The following is a 12,523-nucleotide window of genomic DNA, read 5'->3' as shown; positions in this document are numbered from 1 at the left end:
CGAGAGTCCGCAGCGTGGAAAAAAAAACAACACAACAACAACAAATGACCAACCCAAGAGGCATATATACAACACTACAACACTGTGTGCCATTCCAAACACTGGGAACGCGATAAATTGTCAAGTTTTATGCTCATGCTTCATGCACTAGATTCCATCCGAGGGGCAATCTATATCATAACATGGACTTGGACATGAAGAGCACAACGCGCAGCAACTCTGTGATGAGATGAGGTGTGATGAGAAGTGCGGAGGAACTACCCAAGAATGAGTGGATGTGTGTCCCTGTCCAGCTGTCGCTCTGTTCATCATAAAAATCAACTTTTCATCCTTCGGGGAGTGACATTTGCTTGGCGTTCAAAACATTTTGTTTGTTTTTTATTTTTTGTATTTTTGATGGAGAAGTCTATAAAATTTCCGACCACCATACAGATTCCAGTTCATCATTCATCTCGCCAGTGTGAGGCAGTTTTTCGAGGAGGAATCACCAAAAAACACAACCAGCAGCAGTTTTTCCCTTTTACAGAAAGAACATTGAACACGAAAGTTAGTTCATCGATGTTGTTTGTTGGTTGGAGTTCTTTTTACAACAGGGCTAACAAGAAAAGTTATAAAGAATTTTGCTTCCTGTTAAGGAATATAGAACGCGTTCAAAAAGGAGGCTAAGATCAAAACTCGTCAGTTTTCACTATTACAACAAAGCCTTTAAATTTATTTCTAACTTACCTGCTTAGGGTGACCAGTACCTTGTCATCATTCCATAACTTCTCTAACTACAATCGTAATCGATTGGAGCGACCGTAGAGTAAAAAAAATCAATAAGTTCCACAATTTTCAAAATTTTTTATTTTCCGTTTTGATAAAATTACAAAAAAAAAAGTTTATTTTAAACTTTCTTATTGAACATGATTCCTGTAGAAAGAAAAATGAATAGGTTCCACACTCTTCTCAGTGCCATAATTTTATTTTCAATATAAAATATATAAAAACTATGATAAATCAATAGGATCCACACTTTTTTCGCTTCAAATATTCGTGATGTGATCTAGTAACTACATATCTCTACTAAAATGAATACATTCCACAACCTGTCAAGGTGCATAGAACCAATTTCTGAGTACGTGATTCGTAGAGAGAGACGATGTTAGCAACAAGTATTGAAAAACTTAAACCTTTACCAAATTAATGCCGATATTACTTATAAATAAAAGTAAAATAAAATGTGTGGAACGTAAGTTTAAAAATTTCATGATGCCAATTTTCTTAAAATTTTATATTGCTTCATCATTTTAGGTAATCTTCTAGAATCCAGTGAGTTATGCGAGTTTATAAAGAAAATCATACCATATTACTTTTCAATAATATTCAAACTGAATACAATCCACAAGCATTTTTACACGGAAAAATATAAATGAAGTTTGAACAAATTTAACATTTGATTATGTTTCAAAATTATGGCTATGGTTCTAAAAACTAAAAAGTTTTTTTTCGAAGATTTCAAGGATACTTTTGTCTTGTGGAATGAAAAATGAATGCGTTCCACAATCTGTTAATGTCCATAATTATATTAATTAAGTATATGACCCACGTAGGGAAGCCTAAAATTTGTCAATGGAACATTTTTAATTTGAAGTAAAAGTTGTGGAACGTAGGTTGTTAAAGTTGTTTTTGAGTTCTTAATATGCCCCCAATGAAATTTTCACCACAAATTTTTGTGATCTTTTCTTGTCTGCTGTCCTGTTTGATTGTGAAAACATTCATAACTTATATCGACTTCTCTTCTAAGCTCATCATATACCCAACAAAACACATTCATTTTCATGCATTCCATTTTTATAGGAACATAAACATTTTGGCTCTTGATATTTATGACTTTGACTAGGCACGAAATGATGATCTCAAAAATCGAGAACTTTACGATGGACGATTGGACATGAATTTGGACAAATCCATGTTAGCTATGAGTTGCTCATACATAAGACGCTCAAGGGCATATTACACAAAAAAACAATCATGGAACATAAACAGTATACATGCAATTGTGAGTGTATGTTTCTGGAGTTTGAGAGAGAAAATTTGTTGCCAAAAAAAAGTGGCTAAAACAGCCGTTCATCTCCCTTGAGGTCATCAACAGCGATTTATTTTCCCAACCTGAAGTTGAAGCCACACACACAGTTTAAAAATGAATTTTCGAAAATGACAAAGAAAAATATGTTCCACCATTTTTTGGGGCAAAAGGAATTTATACTCTTGATTACTGTGGATGGTTTGTTCCTGTGCGACATGATGGTCTAGGTTTGGGAACCTCCTCAGTCCTGGGTATTGGCTTGGAAACATTCAACCCAACCAACCACCAATTCACCGTCACCCATATTTTGGTGGCTGAAAGTCTGTTTGGTAATTTCTGTGATGATTTATTTCCGACAGCTAGTATTTCATTCGCTCTCTTTTGGTGCAGCCAGCCAGTGTTTTCAAAAATGGAAGACGACGACCGACGACGAAGAAGATGGAACTGCCGCTGTTACTGGAACAACCAGTGTGCCTGGTTTTCAACTCGGCAGCAGAGGAACTCTTTGGAAATCACTCGTTGTCGGTTTTTGTTCCGGTCGTGGTTATTCTTCTTCTAGAAATTGCAAATAGAACCAGCACCACCAACCATCACACTACTCTGCCACGTTGACATTATGAAATATCTGGGACGTTTTGTTAGGGAAAAAGTTTTCCTTTCCTTTCATTTGATTTCGTTTCATTCGATGCCATATAGTTTGTATATATAATTCCTTCTTGAAGAGTATGAGTCTAGAAATGGCTGGCATTTCTAAGAGAAAATCGTCAGACGGGATGTATAGTTTTCCATTTGTGGAACGCGAAAGATACTACTCCTGGACAGTTGGTTGGACTGTACGACTGAGGAAACAATGGCTGGTAGTATAGCAGCAAATGGAAAACTTGACTTGAAGTTCTAGAGTGTGCGGTTAAATGCTGCTTGCTGAGCGACATATCATACAACTTGCTGCTGTATAAAATGATTCGTCCTCTTTTCTGGGGAGATGAAGAAAATTCATAATAATTTTTAGTGTTTTTTTTTTTCTTTTTGTCGTCGTTTTCTGCAAACATTAATTCTTGCAAATGGTTTTGAATAGGTTTTTCATTGAGACTATAAACTTTCCAAACCCTGGGTGCACCAGTCAACTTTTTGGGCGTGGACGAAGAAATGGTTTCTGATGGGTTCCTGGTAGAATGACAGTGTTGGGATTGGCGATGCTGAAAAAGAAGAAAAGATGGTTGATTTAATTAGAGTTGCTTCATTATGATATTTTTTTTTGGAAATAATTAAATAAAAATTTAAGAATGGAACCAAAAATATTGTTTAGTATCAAAATGGCAACATTTATAAATCCAAGCATTTAATTGTGACTACCACTGAGGCTGCTTTTGCGATAGCTACTTTCAATCACTCTGCTCTTCCACTGAGCAGCGAACAGTTGCGATTGCTTTTCAATATCGCTGCTCACTGCTCAATCCCCAGCTTTACAAAATCCAACCCCATTCAATTTATTGTGTCCTTTTTTTTCTTATACAGTGATAAATATGACGCGATCTAATAAACAGGGAGAACAGTAAAAATGTTCTATGCTCTTAAAAACTTCACTGTTTTTATAAGTAAAACTGCTTTCTGTTCTTTGTAACTTCACTGCTCTTTTTCAGAACTAGGAGTGTGCTCAGTGGCGTATCCAGAAAAAAATTTGGGGAGGCTGGAAAATTTTTCAAAAATTTTTGATAAGGTAAATGTACTACAAATTTGTCTCTTTTTTTATTCATCTTTGATCGAGAGAAAAGCGCTGTGCTGCGGTACTGAAAGTCGTATAGTAGCATTTTACTGCTCCCGACAACTTCGTACTACTGTCTCCTCCTTTCACATTCGAAGTAGCTTTTTTTCCAAGTTCTTGTATCCCAAACATTTTACACAAACAGCAATGTGTTTAGTAGTCTTTAAAAAAAAAAGCTGAATTCAAAACTGTTAACAGATTTATTACTACCACATCTAGTTTTTGAGCTATACTCATCACTTTTTTCGTTATAAATGCCTATATTTCCGCAATTCGACCGAAAGTAAACTGGCATCATTTTTCAATTTCACGTGAAATTGATCTTCGATCGATTTCGAAAACTTCGAAAATGCTTCGAACTGTCAAAACTAAAGGATTATCCATTTTTATTTTGTTTCTAAAGTTAAATAACTGCTACTTTGAACATGGATGCAATTTTATTGGCAACTTTATTGGAATAAAGCAGAATTTAAAAGAAAAAATAAGAAGTCACATTTTGCGAGACATCTGAAATATGTAAGTGAAATGCAGAACATGGGCTATATTATTGCAAATTTTCAAAGAAAAATGAATTAGATAAAGTAGTGTAAAGCGAAAGAGGTTGCAAACACAGAGGCAGTGATGAATTATGATATTTCATGCCTCATGTGTTTTATGTATTTTGTATTAAATTAACAACAAATAAACATTACAAAACAAAAAAAATATAAGTTTTGATAATATTTTGTCCAAAAATTGGAGATTCATTGAAAAAGATACCAAGTTCACGAGCAGAAACAAAGTGAATTGAATTCGATCAGAAAATCTAAATGAGCGAAAAAATTTAGAACACCTAATTTCACTATCGGCAACGCAATTGAATGCTCAAAAAGTGAAATACAGAACCTAAAAGTCTCAAAAACTAATTTTCAATGTCATTCTCTTGATGTTTAATCCGAAATATATACATATTTTTTAATAATATGTTCCTTTTTTAATACAAATCAGAAGCTGGAAACTGGAATTTGCTTAAATAAACCATTAGTTATGTTGACCACTAAGATATTGAGCTATACAAAATTTGTATTTCCAATATCTTCCAGAAAAATATTATTTTTGAAAAAAAGTAATATACTCAAGACAATAAAATACGACGTGATTGCATAAAAAGCTTTGCAAAATTTAACGGTGATGTATACCAAACAAACTATTTGAAGAATTCTGAATTGGACTATAATCCTGAAAATCCCAAACCTCAACGTCAACTAAGGCACTTAAGCCTGAACTACATCAAAACACAAAGTCAAAAAAGTACGAAAAAGCAAACAAAGCTCAAAATATGAAAATCACATGTATATTTACCTGACATCTATTGGAAAAAAATTAATTAAAAAAGCTCTTTTGTTTTTGAAGTTTTGAAATTTCAAATAAAAAAAAATTGAAAAAATAAACAAATTACAGCCAACTCCATCTAAGTCGAATTGTCACAGGACACGAAAATTGGTTCGAGTTAGAGGGAAATTCGACTAAGAGGAATCTATTTAATCTTTTTGCTGCAGGCGGTTTCATTAAAAACGGTAAAAAATTTGAGTTAGAGGAAAATTTTACCTAAATTAAGTACGACTTATAGGGAATCGACTGTATTTGAAATTTCAATTGTTTGTCAAAAGAGCTTTTTTTTCGCAAAATGACAGGAACTATGTGATCGAAAAGCTACCTTACGCAAAGGATATAAAATATTGTTTGAGTGTATTTGTTTTTAAAACTTTGTGAAAATTGAAAGCTTGGTCTTGTTCAAGCTTTTTGAATCGAATACTTTTTTAAAATGAAAGAGAGATATACAAACAAGCTACTAGGGGGAAGAAGAAAAAACATTGTGTTTACTTTTTTGTACTTTGTGTTTTGATGTAGTTCAGGCTTTACTCAAACAAACACAAACAACCATTTTAGAATTTGGAGGGGGCTCGATCATTGAGCTGCATCTAAATCTCTACGATTTAAGAAGAAGAAGTTTCAGTTAATCATGTAGATTATGATGAAATCAACTAAATAGTAACATGATTTTGGAGGCTTGGGGGGGGGGGGCTTGAGCCCCCTGAGCCCCCCGCCTCAATACGCCACTGAGTGTGCTGTTTTCGGCTCTTTAATATTTCACTACTTTTTTAAAGCATTCTGTTCTTCATATCTAATACGATGAAAAAAGGATAGATCTAGCGAAAGGTTTACTCCGATGATGATGAAAAAGAGAAGATCAATTTGAAATACTATTGTTTCAGTGCAAACATCCATTTTACATTATTTTATATTTTAAAAAATCGGAAATGGTTACTTTTCTTAATTTATTTTGTAATCTTTCTATACTTTTCATTGATTTCAAATCCCAGGAAGAAATTTTAAAGAGTAACTGGCGTTAAATAGCAGTGATTAAATAGCAGCTATTAAAAGCTGCTCTTTTAATAGTCTGCTCACTGCTATCACTGCTCTTTAAAAATCGGTCTTTCGGAACTTGTGGGTTAAGTGTTTTGATCGTACGAAGTATTCTTTTCTCACTTCTTATTAGAATTGAAATTTAATAGAAAAATCCACAATTCGTCTTAAAACGAACATAAACAAAGGTTCTGATTCAGACATAAACAACTTCAAAGAATTAAGACCTTCAGATGAATCATCTTTATTTTGCAACCTGACCACATTATACCTACATTCTTTTTTTTACCATCACGAACACGCAACTCCAATTCCACTAGCCACATTGTTTATGAAGACATCAAGCCAGACACCAAAAAGAGGTCACAAATCAAAATGTCCATCCAGCCAGCATGTCACACACAATCTCTTCCAAATAAATATATGTGGCCTGTGGATATTTTATATCTCGTCGACGGACGTGTCGGTCATCTTATAAACCCTCTTGTCCCGCTTTGCAGTCCGTCGCGTCGTCGTCGTCTTTCGTCCTCGTCTGTCGTCTTAATTAACTTGAAAATTAGTTTATGGGAAAATTAAGATTTGCCATCGCATTTTGAGTGGTTTAAGTGCGATCCAAGCCTCAAGCGCTACTATAGACTTCGACTCCGAACTCTCTCGATTGCATTAGATTGAATTTGATCGCCATTATATGGATGTCGTGTTAGAATTTCAAAAAAACTGGAGTGTGACTTTAAAAAAATGTTTATAAGTGTTTTTTTGTCTGTTTTTTTTTTAGCTTGATATAATTCCAAACAAATTAATGAGTGCGTTGTGATGATCTCAGGGCCGGCATTGCTGGCGGCCCGCAACCACCTCCACCATCACCACACTTTCATACTCTCTGGGATGAAAACTGATATGAGACACGAATGACTTTATATAAAAACCAAGCGAATAATTTATCCAGTGAACGCGATTGAATGATTTATTGCTGAGAGGTTTTTGAATTGAAATTGAAGCTGTAAATCAAATGTCAGTCCTTAAAAGAGGCAGAAAGAGAGAGAGGGACATAATATCACACATGCATATTATATTTTGTGTAATTTATCAGAGAGACGCCACAGAGGCCATGTGTGTGAATTGTGAAAATTAAAAGCATATTTTCGTTATATTGTCTTAAAAGGTTAAACATTAAAAATGTGTAAGTTTTTATTGGAAAGACATTATTTTTTTTTTGATTTTTGATTTTAATTTATGGAATTTAATCGAAATCGAAAAGCCAAAGTGTGTCATCAACCAGAAGAAACCAAAAACAAAAAAAAAAAACAAATCTTTAGCAAAGTTCGCAACCAATGTTTTCAATCAACATGTTCCTTATCGAATGAAATGTTTCAAAGGTAGGTAAATATTGCCAAAGGATATGGTGTTGAATCTACATGTCAAATATCTTCATCACTAAATTAAAAACATGTTTCGGAAGCATATGTTGCCAGCGGACATGCTGTCTTTCAATGTGGCATAGCGTTAGTAAGCGTGTCCCTTCGAGACAAATCAATAAGGGCAAGTAAGCACAAAAGGAACATGTTGCTATTATGTTATATTACTTGGTGATATGTTTCAAAGGAACAGGTGGCTAAGAAACATGTATCGTTACTTGGGAGCATCTTACGTGAAAATATGTTTCAAAAGTAGATACATACTGCTGGGGGACATGTATCATGTTATCTTGTCATGAGTTTGTTGTTACTCAGTAATAACGGAGCTTATGTCATGTTACTAAGTCATATTCTTTTAAGTCACAAAAACCTGAGAAAATGTCTTTAGCAAAGGGAAATGTTGCTTAGAGGATACGTGATACAAAGAAACATCTGGTCACAGAACATTTCTCTATTAAGAATTTTACAAGGACACATTGCATTTTGAAGGAATTTGTAGCCAGGGAACATATTTCTGGTGAACATGTTGCTAGGTGATTATTTAAGTTGCTGACATTAAGGGAATAATGTATATAGGGATCATAAAGTTAGGAAAGAAGCTGCTAGCGACATTTAAGAATGGATGAGAAGGAAAAATGTCAAAAAGGGACATATTCAAAGTGGCAAAGATACATGTTGCTAGCAGCTTATAATTAAAAAGAAATCACTAGAGGTCAGAAATGTAAGGGATGTATAGTAAAAAAATAAGTATCTATAGGAAGCATGTTGCTCGAGAATATATTTTAAAGAGACATGTCACTAGGAAATATGTCTTTGTTCGTTGAGGACATGTAACCAAAGAATATACATATATCTAGAAACGTGTACCTTGATTGAACTTGAAAATGTGTCTCTAGACAGTACAAGAGTAAGGATATGTATCAAAGGATTATGTTTTCAAATCCTTTTTTTTTTCTAGGAAAATAATATTTTTTTTTTAAATACATGTTGCTAGCAGACATATTGCTAGGAACCATGTTGCTAGAATGCATTAGATCGCTGAAGTAGGTACATACTAGGAGTGACATGTCAAAAAGATATGCATGTTTCCGGGGATATGTTGCTAGGAAAAATGGTTTTAGGGACATGTTGCTAGGTGAATATGGAACTAAAGGGTCTTTAACAAACAGTTTTTGTCTATCACAAGTCCCTTATGCTCTAGCTTGGCTTTTTGCAGTTAATATGTTTATATGCCTCACATATGCCCAATTAAATTGATTATCCATTCAAAATATATACGTAATATGTCGATCATTCGATTGCAGTCAAATAATTCATAGCGATATATTGCATATACAAAACGCATCCTTTTTATGCCATAAGCCATTATCCATATTCAGTTGAGTAGTCATTCTGGTGCCATATTATATGCGGATATCATCCATCGCCAATATACATATTCATACTCACTCCTCATCGTCATCATCACAGCCTTAACTCGTTGTCTCTCTCTTAATTCACCGAATCCAATCACAGTGCGACAACAATCACATAAAGCTCCAATTCCAACTGCTGCTGCCGCCATGTTATATTATATGAGTCGCCACCATTCTGTCCTGTCTGTCTTTTATATAATTTTTTTTTTGTATTTTTTTATAATAAAAAGGACATTTTCACAGGGCCGTCTTTAACTATCCTGGGGCCCTTGGGCACACAAGAATTTGGGGCCCTTTTGGAAAGTAAAATTAGTACAATTGTTGGCTTAAAGGCAATGGTTATGGTTAAAAAGAGGTGCCAATATATCGTTTCATATAAAGTACCTATCTAGTGTCTTTATTATTGACAGGGGGTGCCAATAATACGTGCATCGAGACATCAATCGTTGCCACTGCCAATAATTGTACCCTGTATCCGTTATAAGTTTCAGTTTGAAGAATTGGAAAAAAGAGTTCCAACGGATTGATAGATTTGCTAAAAACTCGGACCAGACGATTTCTACATAATTTTCAAGAGCCGTTTTTTTTATTTTTTTTGCCTTTTTGTTTAAATGTCTCTTTTTCAACGGATATCTCCAATATAAAGTTTTCGAGATATTGCAATTTTCTCAAAAACGGATAACGATTTTGTTTGAAAAAAAATATGTTTTGCTGCAAATAAGGCCGCACTTTTGAAAGAAGAAAAATATTTTTTGGACCGTTATTAACGGTACCTACTTGCCATAGAACTGATTTCTTAATGAAAACGACACAAGCGATTTTAATTAATTTTTTTTTTTTGAAAAACATTTTTTTTTAAAGTTATTTAATGAATCTTATGTGTCAATCTTCAAATACGAGAGCAATTCGCAATTCAAATTAAAACCATTGTACCATGGCGTTTTCCATTGAACCAAAACATTGATGTACCGTCGACGAGCCGGCAATAGTTTTTTCTCAAACGTTTTACAACGGAAAAAGAATTGATGTTTTTTGCCGACGAATTGATTCTTTTTCGTCTTTTAATACGAATCTACACTATTTTTACACTGATTTTAACACGCACTACAAATTTGACAGTTTTGCAAACTTCAAACGAAATTATTATTTAAGGAAAAAGATAATGAAAGAGAATTCGTTGTTTTTATTAATAAATAATAAATAATCTTACCTACAGTGGAAAAAAAAGGTATTTTTCTTGTTTTTTGAAAATATTATTGTCTTATTTTTTTTTTTGAAAATTGGCGCATACAACGCCACATAGTTTGTTTTCTTTTTAAAACATATATTTTCCGTATAGGTGTAGAAAAAAATTTATTTGATTGTTTGGTTGCCATATAAAAACTAAAAATTTTTGGTAGATGGTCTGACCGACAAAAATGTTTTGAGAATATAATATTCGTTCCTTCGGGGCCCCCCTGAGAATGGGGGCCCTGGGCACGGGCCCCGTGTGCCCTTATGGTAAAGACGGCATTGCATTTTCATCAGAAATTTATGATCACATTTAATATCGACTGACAATTGCATTGGGGGCATAATTTTTAATGACTCCTGTGATTCCTCTGCAATTATAATTTCTCTCTCTTCAATGATGACGATATGGTATAGGTATATAGGCGAGTATACTATATTGGGTGGGTTATGTCCTGTCATAACATAAATTCACCTTCAGTCCTTTTTACAGAAAAAAAAAAGAAACACGCATACATTCTCACATGCAATTGAATCTCAATCGAAAATTGTATATATGTCGATCTCTACTCAATGGTGTAACGTCGCCACCGTCGCTGTTGCTGCTGCTGTATGCAACAACAGCGATTTATCCTACGATATATGGACAATCAGGATATTGGACAGGGACTCAATACAATTCCATCTACTATATCCTTGCATTGACTATCTCTCTAGACAGAGATGGAGAGAGTTCAATTTCGAACAAAAAAAAATTGATTGCCGACTGCAATAATCGTAGTAATGAAGCTCTATACTGGCCATAGCATCATCGTCGTCGGTATAGGTATAGTCGTCGAAAGTCCTTTATGTCCTTTGAGCAATTCACCCACACCCAATAAAACAGTGAGCATAGGTATACACCAAAGTCATCATCATCATCATCGCACCATCACATATCCATATCGTGTCGTCCTCTCGTTGTCGATGTCGTTTCGTTGCCATTGAGAGATATCACGACGAAATAATCATCGTTAACGCGCGTTATAATGCATTAAATGTCTGTGTCCTGTGCGATATCCTTTCTCGCATATTGAGACCTGCATCATCGCAGTAGAATGCAACGCGTTATCGCTGACACATTTGACCCAATAAATCAAAATTCTGCTGCACGAAAAATTATTTTTGCATTTTCATCCCCTTTTTGTTATCCTTCCCCCAAAAAAATAGTTAGTAAGGACGAAATGTCCTGTGCCTTTCACTTCACTTACGCGCGGATTGGATATATTCCATTCGAGAATTGTTGTCATTGTCAATGTGAATATTCTGCACTGTAATAATTTTCCATAAAAGGACATTCGATGTTGTTCGTCTCTATATTTTCACGCGGATGCGAGTCCTGGACATTGTTTTTGTATTAACGAATGCATCTATCCCCTTCATCATATACATTTTCCAGTATACAAAACATGCCATAAATCGATCATAAAAAGGTCTCACCAAATTTTATATGAACGAAGGTGCTGCTTTTGGTCCTGCTGCAGTGAAATGTGCATTTTCGTATATCCTTCATCATCATCAGAATAATGGGTGGTGCATCTCGCATCCATCCTATATAAAGTCCTCGTTCAACAACACACCATCAAATGTCGAGTTAGAAATTTATGTGGACAAAAGGATGCTTAATGCTAGTCGAGCAGAGAATCATTTTATCATTTTCTAATCAAAATGAATGGTGGCAGGACTCAGAGCAGCAGAGAGCCTATATTGAATAGATGGGGAGTCCATTGTCCGTCTTTTGATTGATTTACGATATATCGAAGGATATGTGAGTGTGTATTTCTGTATGATTTTATGTCCAGTTGAGTGGACGAGTACAACACTATTCAGGGAGTGTTTTTTTGATGAAAAGAAATTCTTTTACTTAAGGATGATTTTTTTTTCGTATTATCCTGTTTGTGACATTGAATTCATCTTGAGAGTTTTTTACCTACCTTCTCTTTGGGAATATCATGTCATCATTTTTTTTTTTGTTGACTTTCAATACCCGATATGTGTTAGTTGAAGAAGAGTGGTGAATTGTGTTGATGATGATGACGATGACGATGATGAGTTCCTGAGAATTCAACCAGGTGGGCTTTTATTATTTTTTTTTTTCTTCTTCTTTTGTGATATAAAATTGACTTTGGTTTGTCATTTTATTTTATTTCTTTCTTTTCTTTTTTTTTTTTGGTTGAATGTCATGTGT

The 12,523-nt window shown here is 34.4% G+C and overlaps 1 long non-coding RNA gene across 1 annotated transcript; it reads right to left on the bottom strand.

Annotated features, from left to right (window-relative positions):
* Nucleotides 1-2,069: 2,069 nt before the first annotated feature.
* LOC129919421 (uncharacterized) lies at nucleotides 2,070-12,494 on the bottom strand. The gene is made up of 2 exons (XR_008773067.1): nucleotides 12,270-12,494; nucleotides 2,070-3,264 (listed from the first exon to the last, which is right to left on the bottom strand). It is a non-coding gene; the product is annotated as an uncharacterized LOC129919421 (long non-coding RNA).
* Between the last annotated feature and the right edge of the window lie 29 nt (nucleotides 12,495-12,523).

Source organism: Episyrphus balteatus, chromosome 4 (genome assembly GCF_945859705.1).
Source record: "Episyrphus balteatus chromosome 4, idEpiBalt1.1, whole genome shotgun sequence".
In the NCBI taxonomy this organism is placed as follows: domain Eukaryota; kingdom Metazoa; phylum Arthropoda; class Insecta; order Diptera; family Syrphidae; genus Episyrphus; species Episyrphus balteatus.
The sequence above is the reverse complement of the archived record's forward strand: the minus strand, read 5'-3'. Positions and strand labels throughout refer to the sequence as shown.